This window comes from Lithobates pipiens, unplaced genomic scaffold (assembly GCF_037356315.1).
Source record: "Lithobates pipiens isolate NorthernLeopardFrog02 unplaced genomic scaffold, aLitPip1_a1.2 Scaffold_8, whole genome shotgun sequence".
Lineage (NCBI taxonomy): Eukaryota > Metazoa > Chordata > Amphibia > Anura > Ranidae > Lithobates > Lithobates pipiens.
Window position 1 is genome coordinate 564325453 of NW_027507903.1, and position 23626 is coordinate 564349078.

Here is a 23626-nt window from a genome sequence, read left to right on the forward strand (position 1 = left end):
ATCATGCTGTAATGGGCCGATGTGATCCGCGGGACACAGCCAATCACAGAACACCGTGCATGCGCTCCCCAGGGTTCCAGGAGGACGTCCATGGCTGCCCTGCCAGAACAGCAGAGCCACGCTGTAGCCGCCTTTCCAGAAATTTTTTGTGCTTGTCCCTTTGGATAATTTTGGATGAACTGTCGTGACAGGCTCTCGAACACTCTGTACTAACCATCCAATTATCGTACAATCACTTCAAAAGCAGTCGTTTTCATCTGATTTTCTCATCATGTGTACTGTACTACTCCTTGAGTTAGGGCATCAGCTTTCATCTGAAAGGGCTGCCCTGTTACCATGGCCTCCACTAGACAACCAAAGGGAATTTAATAGATGCACTATATACCTGCGATACAGTAATATGTTATTTTGCAAAAGTAACTGTGCCTAATATATGGACTGCTGCTGAAATAAAGGTGGTTTCCGAACCAGCATCACATGCTTTTTAACACTGATTGTTTATGAGTGCAAACGTTATATATGTTTTAACCACTTTTAAATAAAAATGGAATCACACTATGGAGATCTTTTAATCCTCTTTTCATGAGAGAAAAAAACATCATCCCAACCTGCCATTTCATTGAGAGAAGCAGAGGAGTTGGAGGAACAGCAACACTAGAGGAACATTTCTCTATCAATAGGCACATTTAAAAGGATTGTTCACCTTTATAAAAGAAACTGCCAATGCAGATAAGGGCTCAGCATTTGAGAGCTCACTCCTGTGGTGGCGGAGGTGAGCGGTGATGACTAGGCCTCACTTAGCAACGTCCTGGGAGTATTTAGCATCATCCTGGGAGTAGTCAGGCTTCATGAAGTGTGTAAATGGCCTACACCTATAGCAATGGCATTATTCAGCTTTAGTCAGAGCTGCACAGGTCAACTATCCTTTAAGTTTTAAAGTTGGTGAGTAAGGGGAGCACGACACATTATCAACTGCACACAAAAGAATTGGAGCCCTTTTTGCACTTTTTAAGAAAACACTTTTTTTTTTCCAGGAATTGTTTTATTCACGCTTGGACTATTTGAAATATCATATTTGTACATGTTTATAATTATTTATAATAGTTGGTATATGAATTGTATGTTTTGTATGGTCAGCGCTGGGATTTGTACATAGATAATCAAAGGGAATTGTCATCATCATGCAGGCAGTAACATGGACATTCAGGAGAAGGACCCAAAGCAGGAAGTAAACAAAGAAAACAAGGACTTGGCGTTGGAGAAGTTCACCGAAGTGACCCTTTGTTTAGAAAGTCTGAGGAACTGATGTAATGTATCCAGCGTGGTTTGGAGGTACACAAGGTTAAAGGCACTGTTCACTTTTACCAAAAATATGCAGATAAGGGGAGTCTGTAGATAAAGACAAACTGTGCAGCTTTTGTCCTTGCTATAGATGTAGGCCATTTACATCCCTGCGTCTCCCTATCCTGCCTTGTTGCTAGGATGTTGCCAAGAGGCTCCCAGCTGTTACCGCTCACCTCCTTCATCACAGGAGTGAGATCACAAACACTGAGCTCAGAGCTTCTGCATCAGGGGAGAGAAAGAGCATTGAGGGGGTTTGAATCGGAGAAAGAGTTTACTACTGTGATGGTGGAGGGTGAGCGGTAATAGCTGGGCATGTCTACCTATAGGGGAGAGTTCCCCTCACTTCCTATCCTGATGGACACATTTTAGCATTTATTGATTGTTTAGAAGAACCTACTTGATGATGATTTTTTATGCTTTCAATGCAGTTTAAGCACTCTTTAAAGGGTTAAATCAGAGTAAACACCACATAGGAAAACAAAAGGCTTTAACCATGTGTACACAAATGTACAGGAAACAACAGGCCCCATAGTTATGGTAAATACGCTACTGGGAGTTTCCTCAGAACCTTTTTTTTCCATAGGTTTATGGAAACTCTGAGCCTGATTAGATATGTAGAACTGACATTTTACAGCCTGTAGATAATATCAGGCATATACAGTATATAGTAAGAAAAGTGCAATGTCATATACATTATATACTGTATATAACTTACTAATCTATAGCGACGCCTCAGAACTCAGCTGACCATTGATTCAGTCTCTGCCCCAGTGAACTCAACACTGTAGGTATGGTTGGTGTTGTGAATAGTTAATACATCAAAAACCTGATATGTTTCCTTTTATTTAAAGCTCAAATCCAGACCAAAGTTTTTGCTCTGCCTTTTTTTCCAGCATGCAGAGCTACCTATGCTTCCCAGTTCCACAGAGCCAAACAACTCTTTACTGCCATCTTAAAGGGCTAAGCTTCACAATGCTTGCCTTATGCCCCATACACACGATGAGATTATCGGACAAATGATCGTCCGTTTTTTATTGCATGCTAATCTCAGATCGAATCTTATGAGTTTACTAAAGTCACGAAAATTCCCGCACGACAGAAAAAAAATTCGGAAGTGATGTCATGTGTTGTAATGCATTTGTATTGCATTTTCAAACGCTAGCTGTACTGATTAAAACGAAAATCGTACGATCTGGCATCGTACGAAAAAATTTTCCGTGCATGTCCGATAGAATAATATCGGATGAACTGTCCTAATCGGCTCTCGAAAGCTCTGTACTAACGATCCGATTATCGTACGATCGATTCGAAAGTGGTATTTTCCGTACGATTTTCGGATCATGTGTACGAGGCATAAGGCAACGTCCAAACCGTGCCTTCAGTGTCTGCTCCTATGTACCCCATGCTTCCAGTGACCTCTGTTGCTTCCTGTGCCTCCAGCCCCCTTACACCCCTTTGCCTCCAGTAACCCCTGCACTCCCATGACTCTAGGGATCTCTGCACCCCTGTGCTTTTAGTATCTCATGCACTCCTGTGATTCTGTGACTCAAGTGTCTTCAGTGACCCTAGAGCTCCTGTGATTCTATGACTTTGTTGCCCCTGCTCACTCCTGTGTCTCCAGTGATTTATCTGCCTTCAATGACCTCTGTGTGCCAAACAGCTCTTGAGTGCCGTCTTAAAGGGATAGGTGTTGCACTGCTTGCCTAAGCCGAGGCCCCCATGCCTTCAGTGTCTGCTCCTATGTACCATGTGCTTCCAGCGACCTTTGCACTTCTGTGCTTCACCTGACCTCTGCACTCATTAGCTTCCTGTGACCCCTGAAATCCCATGTCTCTAGGCTCCTCTACACTCCTCTGCCTTATGTCACCCCCTGCGCTCTCATGTCTCTAGGCTCCACTGTCTCCCATCACCCCCTGCGCTCTCATGTTTCTAGGCTCCTCTGTCTCCCATCACCCCTGCACTCTCATGTCTCTAGGCTCCTCTGTCTCCCATCACCCCCTGCGCTCTGTCTCTAGTCTCCTCTACACTCCTCTGCCTCCCGTGACCCCCTGCGCTCTCATGTCTCTAGGCTCCTCTACACTTCTCTGCCTCCCGTCACCCCCTGCGCTCTCATGTCTCTAGGCTCCTCTGTCTCCCGTCACCCATGCGCTCTCATGTCTCTAGGCTCGTCTGTCTCCCATCACCCCCTGCGCTCTAATGTCTCTAGTCTCCTCTACACTCCTCTGCCTACCGTGAACCCCTGCGCTCTCATGTCTCTAGGCTCCTCTTCACTCCTCTGCCTCCCATGACCCCCTGCGCTCTCATGTCTCTAGGCTCCTCTACACTCCTCTGACCCCGTGCGCTCTCATGGTCTCTAGGCTCCTCTACCTCCCGTGACCCCCTGCGCTCTCATATGTCTAGGCTCCTCTGCCTCCTGTCACCCCCTGCCCTATCTTGTGTCTAGGCTCCTCTACACTCCTCTGCCTCCTGTCATCTCCTGCGCTCTCATGTCTCTAGGCTCCTCTACATTCCTCTGCCTCCCGTGACCCCCTGCGCTCTCATGTCTCTAGGCTTCTCTACACTCCTCTGCCTCCCGTCACTCCCTGCGCTTTCTTGTCTCTAGGCTCCTTTACACTCCTCTGCCTCCCGTGACCCCCTGCGCTCTCATATCTCTAGGCTGTCACCCCCTGCTCTCTCTTGTGTCTAGGCTCCTCTACACTCCTCTGCCTCCCATCACCCCCTGAGTTCTCTTGTCTCTAGGCTCCTCTACACTCCTTTTCCTCCCATCACCCCCTGTGCTCTCATGTCTCTAGGCTCCTCTACACTCCTCTGTCTCCCGTGACCCCCTGTGCTCTCATGTCTCTAGGCTCCTCTATACTTCTCTGCCTCCCATGACTCCCTGTGCTCTCATGTCTCTAGGCTCCTCTACACTTCTCTGCCTCCTGTCACCCCCTGCGCTCTCATGTCTCTAGGCTCCTCTACACCCCTCTGCCTCCTGTGACCCCAGAGCTTTCACGTCTCTAGGCTCTTCTACACTCCTCTGCCTCCCGTGGCCCCCTGCACTCTCATGTCTCTAGGCTCCTCTACACTCCTCTGCTTCCCGTCACCCCCTGCGCTCTCTTGTCTCTAGGCTCCTCTACACTCCTCTGCCTCCCATGACTCCCTGTGCTCCCAAGTCTCTAGGCACCTCTGCACTCCTGTGCCTCCAGCCCCCCCCTTACATGCACGCACACACATTCTTGTGCTTTCTGTGACCCCTGCGCTCTCATGTCTCTACTGATTTCTGCACCCCTGTACTTCCATCCTTTTCTGCACTCCTGTATCTCCATAGACCCTCAGATCCAATTTCACTCCAGGGTCTTAGTGACCCTAGTGCTCCTGAGACTCTATGATCCTTGTGAGGTCCTGTGATCCTAGTGTCTCCAGTGACCCCTGCTATGATATTTATAAGTATAACCCCCAGTGACAGAGATGTATCATACATCGATGTCGCAGAGGACATTTTTTAGGACTAGGTCCTGTTTATAATCCATACCAGGGGTCTCCAAACTTTTTCATTTTAGGGCCACTCAGTATATTTTACACATATTCGTAGGCCAGAAAAATTATTTATAAATAAATCCACAGTAGAAGAATAGAATAGGATTTGAAAGACTGCTGACAGCGGGGCTGAATGGTGCTCCTGTATCCTTTGCTGGTACCTAAACACTGGAGCATCATGCAGTGGGGCTAAACTTCCGGTATACATGGGGCTTTATACCTGTGTCCCCATCAGAGTCTGCCCATTCATCTTTGTTCTCATGAGTCTCCCTATACATCTGTGTCCCCATCAGAGTCTGCCTATACATCTGTGTCCCCATCAGTCTCCCCATACATCTATGTCCCCATCAGAGTCTCCCTATACATCTGTGTCCCCATCAGTCTCCCCATACATCTGTGTGTTCATCAGTTTTCTCATAATTTGTGTCTCCATCACTCATCAGAGTATCCCCACAAATTGGGGTCCCCTTAGAGCCCCCCACATTTTTGTGTCGCCATCACCCAGCTGAGTCTCTCTGCACATTTGTGTCTCCCACAAACCCCCGCACATCTGTGTTCCCATTACAGTCCACCTCCGCCTGTATATTTGTGTCCCCATCAGAGCCATCATCTACCCCCCGCATATTTGTGTCCGCACCAAAGCCACCACAAACCCCTTCCCACACACACACATTTTTGCATCACCATCAGAGCCTTCAGCACCCCTCTACATGTTTGTGTGCCCATCAGAACCCATCAGCCCCCCCTCCACATTAGTGTCCCCATCAGAGCCATCAACCCCCCCTGCATTTTTGTGTCCCCATCAGAGCCATCACCCCTGCCCCCCCTACACACACACATTAGAGTCATCAGCCCCCCCCCCCTATTTGTGTCCCCATCAGAGCCATCAGCCTCCCACATGTTTGTGTCCTCATCAGAGCCATCAGCCCCCCCCCCCCCCCCACATATTTCTGTCCCCATAAATGCCATCAGCCTCCCCCTGACATGTGTGTCCCCATTTGAGCAATTAAACCCATCCTCCACAAATTTGTAACCATCTCACAGTTACCCCTTGCATGTGTACTTTACCACTGTACAGGGCATCTCAGACGGTAATTGTGCTGGCTGTGCAGACCTGCTGCAACTCCCGAATCCCGCCCCGCTGGTATTACACAAGCACTGTATGTGGAATGACATTGCCGAAGGAAGGATACTGGTTAACAGAGAGCAAAACCAAATCAAAGAAAATTCCCAGCTCAACTCGCAAGCCAGTCTGCAACCAACTGAAATCTTTTGTCTAACAGTTTGTGTTAAAAAGGGGTTTAGTTGCAAATACATGCGTAAGCTGCAGAGCAGCTCCAAGGCACTCCATTATTATTTGCAGTCCCAACTCTTGTACATTTATGAGAGCCTCCATAGGAGAAGCTCATGCATTCAAATGTGCTCCTTGCTGTGAAAAAATGGCCTGGCGGGTGGATGTGGCCTGTGGTAATTTGGAGAACCCTTTGGAGAATGTTAATGCTTTGGGGATGACAGTGCTGCATATATCTAGTTCTATTGATTTGAGTCATTGTTACTTTCTGATTATTACTTAAGCTCTAAGGATATCACTGTTTTTTGGTTGATAGTGCTGATAGTGTCCGCATCAGTTCATTGTGCTATTTTATTATTGAGCTAGGGTGTTTTAATGTTAGTCCTTGAGGCGATAGCCCTGTATCTAATAATTACAATTTTAATTATTTGAGGGTATAGGGTTAATACCTTTTAATATATACGATATCTGTGCAAATGTAGTCTTCTCCCTTGACAAAGTCGTTGTGGCGAAACGTGTCAGTAAATGGAGTCACGTGACCTTTTTTCTTCCCTGTATTGATTGTAAATTTTGCTTCATGGGTGCCTGTTTGTTAATCAGTGCATTCATAAGCACTGCTCCATGTGAGTAGCTTTTTGTCTTTTATGTTTTAAATACATTTTTTATAGTTTTACACTTTGCAGAGTTTTACTTTTTGTTAAACATCTACTGAGAGGAGGAGATTATATAAGTCCAGGTTTATCTGATGCTGTGAATTTATCCCTGTGTACTGTAGTGATAAAAATTTTTGGAGATTGGAGAGTATATGCTGATCCATGCAGTTTCTGATCCTCTTGTAATACAAGAGGTCATTTAGTTCTGGTGAGTTTTCTGGTGGAACCATTGTTTTTTATGAGAGCATGACAGTAATATCTTTACTTAAAGTGGTTGTAAAGCCATGTCCTTACAATCCACTCTCTTAGATAACAATATGTGCTCCACTGTATGTACTTTATTAAAAAAATAGCAGATTTTCAACTTAATTCACAGCACCTCCTGGTGCTCATGTAACCGGCCACCTCTCTCCTCTCCCAGTCTGACAGCTACAGAGGGAGGGGCTGGGAACTCCTGCTGACATCAGCCAGGAGCAGGTAAGGAGAGAGACGGGCGGTCACGTGAAAACACACAATATTTACCCCAATTATTTTTCTGAGGATGTTACATAGAGTAAATAGAGATCTAATATTTCAAGCTTTAAAATTGCGCATGCTTGTGGAATAGCGACAAACTACAGTACTTAAAGTGGAGTTGCCCCCCAAAAAATAAAACTACTTAAAATTCTTAAAAAAAAATCAAAAAAAAATAATTGGCAAAAAAATAAATTTTTACTCACCTCTAAATACCGGTTGCTAGGGGGTCCCTCGTAGTCTGCCTTCTTCATTGCCCGGGCTGGTGACATCACTTCCCCTCGCGCCGCACACATTCACCTGGGACCTGTCACGTGTCCCAGGTGACTGTACGGCGTATCACGGCGCCCTGCGCCGCTCGCGCATGCGCAGTGGGTGCCCGGCTGTGAAGCCACAGCCGGGTGCCCACAGTATGCATGACGGTGCCGCGAGCGGAGCGGGGAGCGAGGGGGGGGGCTTCGTTCCCCCGCATCGCTGGAACCCGGGACAGGTAAGTGTCCAATTATTAAAAGCCAGCAGCTGCAGTATTTGTAGCTGCTGACTTTTAATTTTTTTTTTTTAGGGGGTACCCCACTTTAAAATTTTTAAAGGTCTTTACAGGTTACCTGTTTAGAGTTACAGAAGCGGTCTAGTGCAAGAATTATTGCTCTTATGCTAACGTTATACCTCACATGTATGGTGTGAATACTTTTTACATATGCGTGCACAATTTACGGATATTTTTGCTTCTGTATGCAAGTACGGCAGGATTGGGCGCTTTGAAAAATGTTTCTTTTATTTATTTTCCTTTTAATTTTTTTTAATCACTTTTATTTGTATTACAAGGAATGTAAACATCCCCTGAAATAGAAATAAGGATGATAGGTCCTCTTTATGGTCCAAATCTCTTATTTACCTTTAAGTAAAAGATAAAAAAAAAAAAAAAAAGAATTGTTGGTCTTTTGCAAAAAAAAAAATAATAAATTACTTCCAGCCTGGACCAGAAGTGACCTTGCTCCAATCCTCCAAGGCCATAGGCGATCAAAGAGTGTTAACTACGGAATCAGCAGGCCGCGCCGTTGGATCATTTCTCGGGTGAAATGGCAGAAACGGTAAGCACAAGAAGCCCAAGAAACATCGGCGAGCAGCAGGAGGGGGGTGGACGCCCCCTTTCGCGGTTTTTCTCAAGAAACTGATCTGAGTGGCTCATGAGCCACTGGAACAGTTTCCAAAGCGGCAGGAGACGTTTCCCCTCCTGCCGCTTGGACCAGGCCAGACAGACCAGTCTCATGAGAAAGCCAGCCGCAGGCTGCAAAAAACTATACCAGGGTTCAGCCATAATCCCGGTAAACCACTCTAAACCGCAACATATATATATATATATATATATATATATATATATACAGTGCCTTGCGAAAGTATTCGGCCCCCTTGAACTTTTCAACCTTTTGCCACATAAAGATATAAAACGTTATGTTTTTGTGAAGAATCACCAACAAGTGGGACACAATTGTGAAGTGGAACGAAATCTATTGGATTTTTTAAACTTTTTTAGCAAATAAAAAACTGAAAAGTGGTGCGTGTAAAATTATTCGGCCCCTTTACTTTCAGTGCAGCAAACTCACCCCAGAAGTTCAGCGAGGATCTCTGAATGATCCAATGTTGTCCTAAATGACTGATGGTGATAAATAGAATCCACCTGTGTGTAATCAAGTCTCTGTATAAATGCACCTGCTCTGTGATAGTCTCAGGGTTCTGTTGAAAGCGCAGAGAGTATCATGAAGACCAAGGAACACACCAGGCAGGTCCGTAATGCTGTTGTGGAGAAGTTTAAAGCCGGATTTGGATACAAAAAGATTTCCCAAGCTTTAAACATCCCTAGGAGCACTGTGCAAGCGATCATTTTGAAATGGAAGGAGTATCAGACCACTGCAAATCTACCAAGCCGTCCCTCTAAACTTTTAAGCTCAGACAAGGAGAAGACTGATCAGAGATGCAGCCAAGAGACCCATGATCACTCTGAATGAACTGCAGAGAACTACAGCTGAGGTGGGAGAGTCTGTCCATAGGACAACAATCAGTCGTACACTGCACAAATCTGGCCTTTATGGAAGAGTGGCAAGAAGAAAACCATTTCTCAAAGATATCCATAAAAAGTTTTTATTAAGATTTAAATTAGTAATAGAACATTGTAGGTAGACAAAGTTAAGTACAAAATAGAACTCTCATCATAGGCAGTGTACGGACAGTGACAACAATAATATATATACTGTATTGTAGGAATACTGAAGAGGTCCAACCATGGAGCCATAAAAAGTCCATAAGCAGGTATGATAAATTACATCAATGTGGGTAATCATGAAGAGTCCCATGTAGTAGAACATATACAGATATTCTTATGCCCCGTACACACGGTCGGAGCTTGAAAATGTTCGATGGGAGCTTTTTGTCGGAAATTCCAACCGTGTGTAGTCTCCATCGGATATTTTCCATCGGAAATTCCGTCGCACAATATTTGAGATCTGGTACTCAACTATTCAGACAACAAAATCCGTTGTCGGAAATTCCAATGGTGTGTACACAATTCCGACGCACAAAGTTCCACGAATGCTTGGAATCAAGCAGAAGAGCCGCACTGGCTATTGAACTTCATTTTTCTCAACTCATTATACGCGTTGTAGGTCACCGCGTTCTTGACACTCTGAATTTCTGACCAACTTTCTGTGACCGTGTGTATGCAAGACAAGTTTGAGCCAACATCCGTTGGAAAAAATCCATGGATTTTGTTGTCGGGATGTCCGATCAATGTCCGATCGTGTGTACGGTGCATTATAGAAAAGGCTAGACCAAAAAATAGGACTTATTTCAGGACAACATTGTAGGCCTAGATGATAAGATTTTATATATTTTCAGTTTACTCCACCTCTATGTAGTACTGGAAGAATCATTTATGTAGAGTTTTAGATGGCAGGTCTATATTACTCAACACATCTTGTGTCATCGGTGGGTTCAAAGTATTGCTTATCGATCACCATTTATTGAGATGCCATATGGTGATGATCATACAACATATAGTAGAGACCCATAAACCAGAACAACGATTTTTTTAAAATTTGATCTAAATACATATTTTAACTTGTTAGGTAGTGTGTAACTCCACCTAGGTCAGCAATCTGTTGTAACAACAAAGTCATTGTCAATGCATTTGTCTGCCATGCGTATTCACCTTTACTAAACACAAAGAGTGGTAGCGGGAGGGACTGGTTTCTGTAGCACAGCAATTGAAGTGTACAACTGGAATGCTAAACAGCAGAAAGATGCCCAAGGGGGTCCATGTGTATATCCATTTTTAGGTCGCACCCAATTTCATAGAAAACACTTTAGAGCCCTTTGGATTTCTACTATTAATAATAAAACCTCAACCCAAAAAGCTTTTTTGCATGTATAGGGTATTGGATTCTCATTTGGATTTTTCTCTGATGGTGAGATTTCCATGCAACTCAGCTCCCCTAAAGATAACGAAACCCAATAACAAAAATGTAATTATTATTATTATACACGATTTATATAGCGCCAACAGTGCTTTACAATGTAAAGGGGATACTGCACAATTACCGTAGAATACAGAAGTAATAATAGTAATAATAATAGTAGTAATCTATTGAAGATTACAGTCTTTAGATGTGCTGACTGCATTTGTTTTCTTTTTTTAAAGCTAGGCACATTTTCAGAAGATATTTTGCTCTTGTCAGAAATGCAGTCACTTCCTGTATCCTACCCTGAAGACCATCTTTCTTCTGAAAGCTACCAATTGTCTTGTCCCCCGTGTAAAGGAGATGAAGAGATACAGACATTTTTGTAGTCCATAACAGGAGAGAAGCTTAGGGTGACAACCAGTGTTAATTTTGGCAGAAAATCTGACAGATTTTGTCGTCGGAATGTCCGACCGTGTGTACAGGGCATTAATCTTAGCCCTTGTACACACGGTCGGACATTCCGACAACAAAATCTGTCAGATTTTGTCTGAAACTTGTGTTGCATACACACGGTCGGACAAAGTTGTCAGAAAATCCGACCGTATGTAACGTGATGACGTTATTTCGTTACGACGGGACTACGTTCAGGCTAGTAGCCAATAGCTTTGGTCTAGGAATTTGATCTGAGCATGCGTGGCACTTTGTCCGATCGGAATTCTCTACACACAATCGGACAAAGTCCGATCGGATCATGTTGTCGGAACGTTTTATAGCCCAGCTCTAAAACTTTGTCCGTCGGATATTCCGATGGAAACAGTCCGATGGAGCCCACACACAGTCGGATTATCCGACAACATGGTCTGATCGGACATTTTCCGTCAGAATGTCCGACCGTGTGTACAAGGGCTTAAGACTAAAATGGAATTTTAGTTTTAGTCCCATTTTAGTCTTCTGCAATTGTTTTAGTCGTATTTTTTTTTTTTTTTTGTGAAATGCTTTGGGATAAGTTAAAATTTCTGTTGGGTTTTGGTATCTGTCTGTGACCACACTGGGGAGATTGTTCATCAATTCCTGTCCATGTAAAATCAAACAAGAAAAAGAGGGAGTGCTTGTTGCTTTAACCCTTCCTCACTCTATAGGAATGAGCTTTTAGTCCGGGTCCCAGTTATGCCGTGTACAGACGGCCGGACTTTGACAGCAAAGGTCCGATGGAACAAATCCGTTGGACAATTCGACCATGTGTGGGCTTCATCTGACCTTTGCTGTTGAAAAATCAGATGGACTTTAGATTTAGAACATGGTTTAAATCTTTCTGACGGACTCGAGTCTGTTTGCCCGACGGACGAAAACCGACGCTAGGGCAGCTATTGGCTACTCGCTTTGAACTTCTTTATTCTAGGCCGGTTGTATGTCATCACAGTTGAATCCGTCAGACTTTGGTGTGATTGTGTGTAGACAGGTCTGTTTTGGCGGAACTCCGTTAGAACTCTGTCGAAAAGTCCTTCGGAGTTCAGTCTGACGAAAAGTCCGGTCGTGTGTACACGGCATTAAGAGAGTCTTTCTAGTTTTTCAAGTCATTACAGGAAGTGAAGCCAAATCTCACCATAAGACACAGACAGAAATACAGACAGGGGCACCAAACCTTCCCTACTGTGTCCCAAAATAAAACAGTTTTGTCTTGAAAAAGTTGCAGGTTAATGTAATAACAAATTTCACCAAAAAAGGTTTTTCATTTAACAGTAACTGTGAAATTAATAAAGCTGAAATCCGGCAAATTTACAAAATGTATTTTTGCTGTACCCCACTTCAAGGGGTAAATACAGAGGTGTATGTACAGGGGTCACAGGGGTTGCAATTGCGAACCGTGCCCCCCTGTACACCTGGATAGGAGGGGTGGCGGGGGAACCGATCCCCCCCATTTTCCTCCTGAAGGCTCTCAGTGACTGTCCGTTCACCGAACACCCAAATTTGCAGGTGTTCGTCAGATGCTAGCCCTTACTCCAAAGCACCTTGTCCCCATGTTGATGAGGAAATGGGGCCACATTCCCACAACTGTGACCGGTGGTTGTGGGGGTCTGCGGGCAGGGGGCTTATCGGAATCTGAAATCGCTTTAACAAGGGGGCCCCCAGATCCCGGCCTCTGCCTATGTGAATGAGTGAGTATCGGGTACCCCTACATATTCACCAAAATAGTGTCAAAAAGTAATACACACAGGACACAGTTTTTGTCAATTGCTTTATTAAAAAATAAAAAAATAGTGTCCCTCGATGTAAACCATCGTCAAGCACGCTGCCTGCTGACAAAAAATATAAATGCTCCATCTGAATGCCTCCTCTGTGCTTTGACATTTCTTAAATAGGTAAGGAGTGGGGCCACCTGGCAACATCACCTGGGGGCCACACTCCCATGTGACATCATACACCCAGCATGCACCAGTCCGTGACGTCAGAAGGGGGTGGTGCCATCAGGTGACGTAGCTAGGTGGCCCCACCCCTTACCTATATTATATAAGAAATGTCAAAGTGCAGAGCAAGCATTCAGTGGGAGGCCTCCCAGGAGGCCGGAGCATTTTTTTTGGGTCAGCAGGCAGTGTGACTGACGATCAATTTACATCAAGGGACACTATTTTTTTTTTATTTTTTATAAAGGATTTGTCAAAAACTGTCTCTTGTGTTTATTGCTTTTTGACACTTTTTTGGTGAATGGGTAGCAGTACAATATACCCAATACTCATTCACATAGGGGGGCGGGATATGGGGGCCCCATTATTAAAGGGGGCTTTGAGATTCCAATAAGCTCCCCATCTACAGACCCCCGCAACCACCGACCACGTTTTAGGTCCTTGTCCCCATCAACCCCAAAGCACCTGTGGCCATGAGGACATGTGGCCTGGTATGGTTTGGGGGGGGGGAGGGGGGGTCACTCGCTCGTCTTACCCTTTCCTGACCTGCCAGGCTGCATGCCTGGAACCCCACGCCATTTAAAAATAATTTTTGGTGTGGGATTCATACCAATCAAGAAGGTGGTTACAGAGATGCTGCAGTGCAAGAAACATCCAGAGAAGGCGATAGAGAGTATATTTTAGCAGTTCACATTCTCCTAAATGTTCTAGCCATCTGCGATGGAAGTGGGCAGATGGTTACAAAGACCAATCTCTGCCATCTAAAAGATGTTGGAAATGGAGAACATATTGTGAGCCGCAGCAATGGGACTGGAGAACAAGGCTGGGTATACCAGACAGTGTTTTTGCATATTACAAGATATGTTTGTGTTCTGGATATAATATGAAAAATCATTTTCGGATTAAAGTTCCGCTTTAATGAAATATTAAAAGTAAAACTATAATGAATAATGATGACTACAATAGTAAACGGCTGCCTGTGCTGTGTGAAAATAACATTTAGACGATATGCAGACTTCCTTGGCTGACCCTTGTTAGTTGTGCAAGATAGTTTAAAAGGAAGGCTACTCCATGTACACACACAGCGCCCTAAAATTAATTAATCTCAGCTTTATTCTGGTTTAATTCACATTATCACAATATTTAGGAAGTCCACCTGCTCATTATGTGTGATGTCTATTTTAGTGCCACATTTGTCTTTTATGTTTACGCTTCAGTGCCAGTTTGCTGATTTTGCATACTTGCCAACATTCATAGATCAGATGCTAGCATAGCAATGGGAAAACTGTTAAGCCCCATACACGCTATCAGATTTTCTGATGATTGTTTCCTTCAGATTTACCAAAACCATATAATATGAGGTCAAACCTTAGGAGTGTCAATTTGTATGTAATCAGGCAGGCCCTTGTACTACATGGTTTTGGTAAATCTGAAGACAAAAATCAGCAGAAAATCTTATAGTGTGTATGGGGCTTTAGATTTTAATCCCATAATATTTTATTAAGGATATTTGAAAAAAACGGTTAGATTTTCACTTAAAGTGGTGTCCCACCCAGAAATTGAACTTCTGCAGATCGGATTCTGCTTTCAGGGGGGAGCGGATATCTGTCAAATCCCGGTATCTGGTGCCACTTCCGGGAAAGATCACCGCACTATGCAATGTGCGGCCCCTCCTTCTCCCCCCCCCCCCCCGCCTTCTGGGAGACACACAGGAAGACAGCAGGACCATTCAGAACGCACAGCACGACTTGCGCAGTAAGAGACAGGCTGTAAAGCCACAAAGCTTCACTTCCTGTTTCCCTTAGTAAGGATGCCGGTGCCTGCACCTGGAGCGGAGGGACGCTGTACGGTGAGTACAAAAATCCTATTTTCATTCATTGACGGACACAGCTCCATTAAATCTTTACCGTAGGGACGTCCACAAGCAGTGTCATAACGAGGGGTGGAAACAGCAAACATAAATTCACCCACAACCAGAGGTGCTCCTCAACGGAGGAGTCACCATCCGAACTGACCGCATCAGAACTTGCAGCCAACATATGCATCAGAATGCATTGGCAAACAAAATGTAACTTCTCTAACAAGAAGAAAGAGTGTAAATTGCAACGATTACACAGCTGCCTGCAAAACTTTGCGGCCAAAGCAAGCATCAGAAGATGTGCTTACATCAACTTTGTGAAAGTGTGAACGGACAACCAAGTCGATGCCTTACACACCTAGGAGACAGATGCTTCATGTCGGAAAGCCCAAGCTCATGCCGGAGATCCACTGAGAGAGGTCCTAATTTCCCTGGTGGAATGGGCCGTGACAGGAAAGGCTGTAACAGGAAAGGGGGGCACCTGCCCCTTCAAGCTGTAAGCCTGGACCATGATCTGTCTGATCCACCGAGAGATGGTGGTCAACGAGACCTCCAGCCCTTTTTTCTGACCAGCTACCAAAACTAAGAATCTGACAGATGGCAGACAGATATACCCTTAGGGCCCGAACCACGTCCAAGGAATGGAGGGCCACCTCCTTAGGGTGTGTCGGCTTAGGACACAGAGATGGTAACACAATGTCCTCATTGAGATGGAAGGCCGAAACCACCTTCGGAAGAAAAGAAGGTTGCGGACGCAGCACCACCTTATCCTTGTGGAAAACCAGATAGGGCAACTTGCAAGACAAGGCCGCCAACTCAGAAACCCTCCTGGCAAAGAGTCAACAAGGGATTTTCCCTGATGTTCTCAAACAGTGGTTTCTGAAGCGTCGATAGCACCAGGTTCAGATCCCATGGAGGTAGGAGTGGTCGCAGTGGAGGGACTACATGCCGAACCCCTTGCACAAAGGTGCTTACCAATGAGCGAGATGCCAGGGCTCATTGGAAAAAGATAGCCAAGGCTGATATCTGTCCCTTGATGGTGCTTAAAGCCAGTTTCTGGTCCACTCCTCGCTATAAGAACAGCAGGATCCTGGAAACAAAATAGGTGCGCGGACTCCACCCCATCTCCTCACACGGAGATATAAGCCCTCCATGTAAGATGGTATATCTTTCGAGAAGAAGTTTTTAGTGCCCTCAGCATGGTGGAGATTACTGAGTCGGACAGACCAAGGTTCCTTAGCACCTGGCTTTCAACAGCCATGCCGTTAAAACCAGCGACAGTAAAGCAGGATGGAGTATCGGACCTTGCAATAGGAGGTCTTCTCGCATCGACAACCGCCAAGGAGCATCCGCCACCAGGCGTACTAGGTCAGCGTACCAGGGACGCCAGGGCCAATCTGGAACGATCAGTATCAGTGGAATCCCCTCTGCCTCCACTCTGCGAAGCAGACGAGGCAACAGTTTGAGCGGAGGGAAGTCGCAAATCAGCCGGTACTGCTCCCATGGAGCTACCAACGCGTCTGACGCCTCTGCCCAAGGATCTCTTGTCCTGGACATGAACTTCCATACCTTGCGATAGAGCCGAGAGGCCAGAAGATCCACATCTGGTGTGCCCCACCGCAGGCAAAGGAGCCTGAACACCTCCGGATGCAATGACCATTCTCCTGGGTCCAGCCGCCTGCCAGTTTTGTATATGACCCACAGGGCCAGCAGATGTCACTCTGCCCACCAAAGGATGTGAGCGACCTCTTGTGCTGCAGCCGAGCTCCTTGTTCCTCCTTGATGGTTCACATATGCCACCGTCGTGACGTTGTCTGACTGGATCCTGATCAGATGTCCTGATAGCCTCATTGACCATGTGGAGAGACATCGAAGCTTGAGCACATTGTTCGGTACCTGGATTCCTCCCTCGACCAGAGACCCTGGGTCGGCTGTACTCCACCCCAGCCGGTCAGGCTGGCGTCCGTTGTGATCACCGTCCAATGAAGAGGCAGGAATGATTTCCCAGACCGAAGGGCCGGAGACCTCAGCCACCAGAGAAGAGAGCCCCTAACTATCTGGCTCCCCTGCATCTGCCGATCCAGGGATAATGGAGATTTGTCCCATTTGGACAATATCTCCCTCTACAAGACTCTGGTATGAAACTGGGCGTACGGCACTGCCTCGAAGGAGGCTACCATGAGACCCAGAACTCGCATGCAGAAGCGCAGTGATGACCACCTGCGGTTCATCAACAGCTTCACCGCGGCTCTGAGAGTCTGCAGTTTGTCTGAAGGGAGAAACACTCTCACTTCCATGGAGTCCAGCAATAAGCCTAGGTACTCCAGGTGCTGAGTCAGCACTAGTACTGACTTTTTGAGGTTCAACCCCTACCCAAACTCCTGTAGAGTTTGCATGGTGATCAACTCATTCTCCCTTAATTCTGAGGCAGAAGCTGCTCTCAGAAGGAGATCGTCTAGGTAACCCACGATTGTGATCCCACGTTGTCACAACAACGCCAAGATTGGAGCCAATACTTTGGTAAAGACTCGGAGTGCTGAAGCCAGGCCAAACGGGAGAGCCGCAAACTGGTAGTGCTCTACCCCCACTGCAAATCGTAGAAATCTCTGCTGCCTGAGGCATATGGGTATATGCAAGTACGCGCCCTGGATGTTCAAAGATGCCAGGAAGTCCCTCTGATAGAGTGCATCGACTACAGAGCGAAATGATTCCATTCTTTGTACTTTCACAAAGCGATTGAAGGCTTTTAGGTTCAGGATTGGACATACCCCTTCCTTCTTGGGGACTACAAACAGATTGGAGTAGAATCCCTGAAACTTTTCCAGTTTTGGAACAGGCACTATCACCCCGCGTCTGAGCAGGTCCCTTATTGCCCCAAACAGGGCCTCTCGGTGAGCTGGGAGTAAAAGTATGCTGAAGGGAAAAAATCGGCTTGGTGGCAAAGAGAGAAACTCTATCTTGTAGCCCAATGAAGTCAGTTCGCAGACCCATTGGTCGGACAGCTGAGAGGCCCACCGAGCTGCATACTTCCGAAGGCGACCCCCCACCCATGTGTCAGGTGGGGGCAAACCTTCATGCGGTAGTACTTTTGCTCGCAGGCTTGCTGGGCTTGCAAGACCAGGGGCGCTTTTGTCCCCCCGCAGTCGCCCTGTCGGACTGGGAGCGTTTACCTGAAGTCGCGGGCGGACGAAAAAGCCTCTTTTGAGCGGAAAAGGAGGGCCCTTGCCTGCGGCGTGGCTCCTTACCCTTCCTGGACTGTGGGAGCAACGTGCTCTTCCCACCTGTGAGAATTCTTAATAATGTCATCCAGCGAAGCTACAAATAGCGGCTCACCAAGGAAGGGCAAATCTGTCAAAGCTTTTTTAGATGCTTGGTCTGGAGTGTGACTGTTTGAGGTTGTGGACAGGTGTCTTTTATACTGATACCCCTGAGGGCCACCGACAGTCTCCTCAACAATGTATCCCTATCTTCCACCGGACTACCCCTGCTGGCATGGCCCATGTCTATTTATAGAGTGGTCTCAGCCCCCTGTCAGCCTACCTCTGAGGATTGGCTGAGGCTCCATAAATATTCAATGCAGCTCCTCCTAACCTCCACCTACTAATTCTAGACGTTTCTCCAACCTTCTAGACCAGGGGGAGGCACCAGAGAGCAACCAAGATGAGTCATCCAGCCCTGAACCTTACTGAACTCTGACCCAGATTCCATGGCTCAAATTTAAGATTTTGAGTATTTTACCTGCTCTAAATCCTAACACACCCTGTACTAACTTCTAGCACACACTACAGAGGGTGCTACACTGTAAACAGGACTGATCGATGGATTTAACACAGCTGACAAGAGGTGACTTCTTCCTTTTCGAATGTATTTATTTAGAAATTCCAAATTTTTTTTTTTTCACACTAAATACTTTAGTTTGCGTTATCTGGGAACAGACTCACTTTAACCACTTCAGCCCAGGAAGGATTTACCCCCTTCCTGACCAGAGCACTTTTTGCCATACGGCACTGCGTTGTTTTAGCCGACAATTGCGTAGTCGTGCAACGTTGCACCCAAACAAAATTTACGTCTTTTTTTTCTCACAAATAGAGCTTTATTTTGGTGGTATTTGATCATCTCTGCGGGTTTTATTTTTTGCGCTATAAACCAAAAAAGAGCGTCTATTTTGAAAAAAAAGCAATATTTTTTACTTTTTGCTATATTAAATATCCCCAAAAAATATCTAAAAAAACGAATTTCTTTGTCAGTTTAGGATAATATGTATTCTTCTACATATTTTTTGTAAAAAAAAAAAAAAAAAAAAAATCGCAATAAGCGTATATTGATTGGTTTGCGCAAAAGTTAGATTTATGGGATAGATTTATGGAATTTTTATTATTAATTTTTATTTATTAGTAATGGCGACGATCTGCGTTTTTTTTTCTGCGACATGATGGCGATCACATCAGACACGTGTTACACTATTTTGGGACCATTGTCATTTATATAGCGATCAGTGCTATAAAAAAATGCACTGATTACTGTGTAAATTACACTGGCAGGGAAGGGGTTAAACACTAGGGGCGATCAAGGGGTTAAGTGTGTCCTAGGGAGTGATTCTAACTGTGGGAGGAGGGATTGTCTCACTATAACATGACAGAGATCACTGCTCCTAATGACAGGGAGCAGTAGATCTCTGTCATGTTGCTAGGCAGAACAGGGAAATGCCTTGTTTACATCTCCCCGTTCTGCTGCTCTGTGACACGATTGCGGGCCCCTGGTGGACATTGAGTCCGCGGGACCCATGGGCACACTTACGGAGTACGCCGCGGACGCGTGCTTGCCCTGCCGGTGGCGTGCGCCCACTATGCCATGATTTAAAGGGGACATGCTTGTACACCCAGCCATGCCATTGTGCCAACGTATATCATCGTGCACTGGTCAGCAAGGGGTTAATGAACAGAGCTTTTTATCCCAGAGAAACCGGTGTGCATATTATGCAGGACTCTAGAGTGTGTACTGCACAGGGCTCAGGAGTGTGTAACCCACTGGGCTCAGGAGTGTGTACTGTGCAGGGCTCAGGAATGTGTATCACATAGGGCTCAGAAGTGTGTACTGTGCAAGGCTCAGGAGTGTGTATCACATAGGGTTCAGAAGTGTGTATTACATAGGGCTGAGGAGTATGTATCACGCAGGGCTCAAGAGTGTGTATTACATAGGGCTCAGGAGTGTGTATCGCATAAGGCTCAGGAGTGTGCATCGCATAAGGCTCAGGAGTGTGCATCACATAGGGCTCAGGAGTGTACTTGACATAGGGCTCAGGAGTGTGTACTGTACAGGGCTCAGGAGTGTACTTGACATAGGGCTCAGGAGTGTACTTGACATAGGGCTCATGAGTGTACTTGACATAGGGCTCAGGAGTGTGTACTGTACAGGGCTCAGGAGTGTACTTGACATAGGGCTCAGGAGTGTACTTGACATAGGGCTCAGGAGTGTACTTGACATAGGGCTCAGGAGTGTGTATCACATAGGGCTCAGGAATGTGTATCACATAGGGCTCAGGAGTGTGTATCACATAGGGCTCAGGAGTGTGTATCACATAGTGTTTAGGAGGAGTGTTTATCACACAAGGTTTACAAGTGTGTATGGTGCAGTTCTCAGGAGCGTACTTCACATAGGGTTCAGGAGTGTTTATCACACAAGACACAGAGCTCAGGGGTGTACTGTGCATTGCTCAGCAGTGTGTATCACACAGGGCTCACGAGTGTGTATGATACAGTATTCAAGAGTGCATTTCACACAGGACTCATGAGTGCGCATCACACAAGGCACATGGTTAAGGAGTGTGTATTGTACAGTGCATATCACACCTGGAACAGGGCTCAGAATATAGCACAGGACTCATGAATGTGTACTGTGCAGTGCTCAGGAGTTTCGCACAGGGCTCAGAGGTGCATATTGTGCAGTTCTGAAAAGCTCATATTGCAGGCCGCAGGGCTTAGGAGTACATATTGTGCATGGCTCAGGAGTGTGTATCGCACAGAGCTTAGGAGTGTATATTGTGCAGTGCTCAGGAGTGTGTATCGCACACAGAGCTCAGGGGTACCTATTGTGTGGGGCTCAGGAGTACCTATTGTCTAGGGCTCAGGAGCGTGTATTGCACAGGGTGCAGGAGTGCATATTGTGCAGAGCTTAGGAGTGCATATTGTGCAGGGCTCAGGAGCATGTATTGTACAGGGCTCAGGAGTGCATATTGTGCAGGGCTCAGGCGTGTATATTGCACAGGGCTCAGGCGCGTGTATTACATAAGGGTCAGGAGTGTGTATTGTGTGGTGCTCAGAAGTGCATATAACACAGGGCTCAGGAGTGTGTATTGTGTATAGCACAGGACTCAGGAACGTGTATTGTGGGGCTCAGAAGTGCATATTTTGCAGTGTTAAAAAGTGCATACTGCACAGAGCGCAGGGCTTAGGAGTACATATTGTGCAGTGCTCAGGAGTGTGTATCGCACAGAGCTCAGCAATGTGTATCACAGGGGTCAGGAGTGTGTATCACAGGGGTCAGGAGTGTGTATTGTGTGGTGCTCAGCAGTGCATATCACTCAGGAGTGTGTATTGTGCGGTGCTCAGGAGTGTATATCACATAGGACAGGGGGCTTAGAAGTACATATTGTGCAGTGCTCAGGAGTGTGTATCGCACAGAGCTCAGCAATGTATATCACAGGGGTCAGGAGTGTGTATCACAGGGGTCAGGAGTGTGTATCACAGGGGTCAGGAGTGTGTATCACAGGGGTCAGGAGTGTGTATCACAGGGGTCAGGAGTGTGTATTGTGTGGTGCTCAGCAGTGCATATCACTCAGGAGTGTGTATTGTGCGGTGCTCAGGAGTGTATATCACATAGGACAGGGGGCTCAGGAGCGTGTATGCTGCAGTGCTTAGGAGTGTGCATCAGACAGGTCACAGGAGTGCGTATTGTGCAGTATAAAACAAGTGTGTATCGCACAGGGTGCAGGGCTTGGGAATGCGCATGGTGCAGTGCTCAAGAGTGTGCATTGCACAGGCCTCTGTTCTGGTATAATATGAGAACATTTTTCATCCTTGTCCCTTTGGATAAATTTGCATGAACTGTTGTGATCGGCTCTCGAAAGCTGTGCACTATCAGATTATAGTACAATAGCTTTGAAAGTGGTATTTTTCATCCGATTTTCTGCTTGTGTATACTAACTATATTTCACCCAGTGATACAGCCAGGAACACACTTCCTGTCTTAGGTGTCTCCAGTCTATGGAGGAACAACAGAGACACCCATTGACAGTCTGGGGGAGGATTATATGTACTAGCAAATTTAGATGGACATGAATAACAAATTAAAAGCCAAACTCCAGCTACCATTAATTTAGCAGTTACGGCAAACAATTTTTTTCTTCTTTTGGGATAAAGGTTTTACATAAACTAATAAAAGCTGATTATTGTAAGCACCCCTGTCATTGGTAAATGGTTTCTCTCAACCTTTTAACTGTCACTTTTGCTGGACAGCTTGCTCTGTAAAAAATAAGTCGAAAAATGGACTTACTGGCTGGATCACCAGGTAAAAACAAAAGGAAAAAAGCCTACAAAAGAAAACGAATGCAGCCACTAGGGTTGTACCGATACCAATACTAGTATCGGCATCAGTGCTAATACCGAGTATTTTCCCAAGTACTTGTACTCGGGCAAATGCTCCCCATGCCTGAGCCGATACCTTTACATGAAGGGGCGGCTCCCAGAAGCCATCATATTTGTTAACGGAATTGACAGCCCCCGATCTCTATTGGAGAATGAACAGCGCAACACCTACCTTGGTACACCCTGCACTCGACCTCAGTAAACAGCAGTCACAAGGCGACCGCGGACATCTTGTTACACCCAGCCCATATAGTTCACTATCTATATGGGCTGGGTGTAACAAGATGTCCACTGCTGCCTTTTGACTGCTACTTACTGAGGCCGAGTGCAGGGTGTACCAAGATGGATGTCGCAGCACTTGTATACTGGAGAAAGTTTAACCTGTTATTGTCTCTCATCATTCATTTATCGCGCCAGGCTGCCAGCAATTGCCAGTACAATCAGTGCTCCATTTCACTGCCACTGCCTGCCCATCAGTTCCACCTATCTTTGCCCATAATTCCCACCCATAAGTGCCACCTATCAGTGCCCATAAATGCCTATTATATATATATGATATAGAATATCAGTGGCAGTGCCCATCAGTCAGTGCCACCTATCAGTACTGCAAAGATATCATTAGTCTGTATAATGCTTTGAAAACTGTCACATGACATTAAAAAAAAGTATCGTAATCGGTATCGGCGAGTACTTGAAAAAAGTATCGGTACTTGTACTCGGTCTTAAAAAAGTGGTATTGGTGCAACCCTAGCAGCTACCACATCTAATGCCGCGTACACGCGATCGGAATTCTCATCGTAAAAAGCTCTGATGGTTTTCCCGTCAGAATTCTGACGCAATTCCGCTCAAGCTGTCTTGCCTACACACGGTCACATCAAATTCCGACCGCTAAGAATGCGGTGACGTACAACACATACGACGGGACTAGAAAAAGGAAATTCAATACCC

The 23626-nt window shown here is 45.8% G+C and overlaps 1 protein-coding gene across 1 annotated transcript in view; it reads left to right on the top strand.

Annotated features, from left to right (window-relative positions):
* The first annotated feature begins 1203 nt into the window (after nucleotides 1-1203).
* LOC143960998 (serine/threonine-protein kinase N1-like) overlaps nucleotides 1204-23626 on the top strand; it is a 189785-nt gene continuing 167362 nt past the window's right edge. Inside the window, exon 1 of the mRNA XM_077470094.1 lies at nucleotides 1204-1332. The gene's annotated coding sequence lies outside the window, so the exon portion shown is untranslated. The remainder of the gene's footprint in view (nucleotides 1333-23626) is intronic.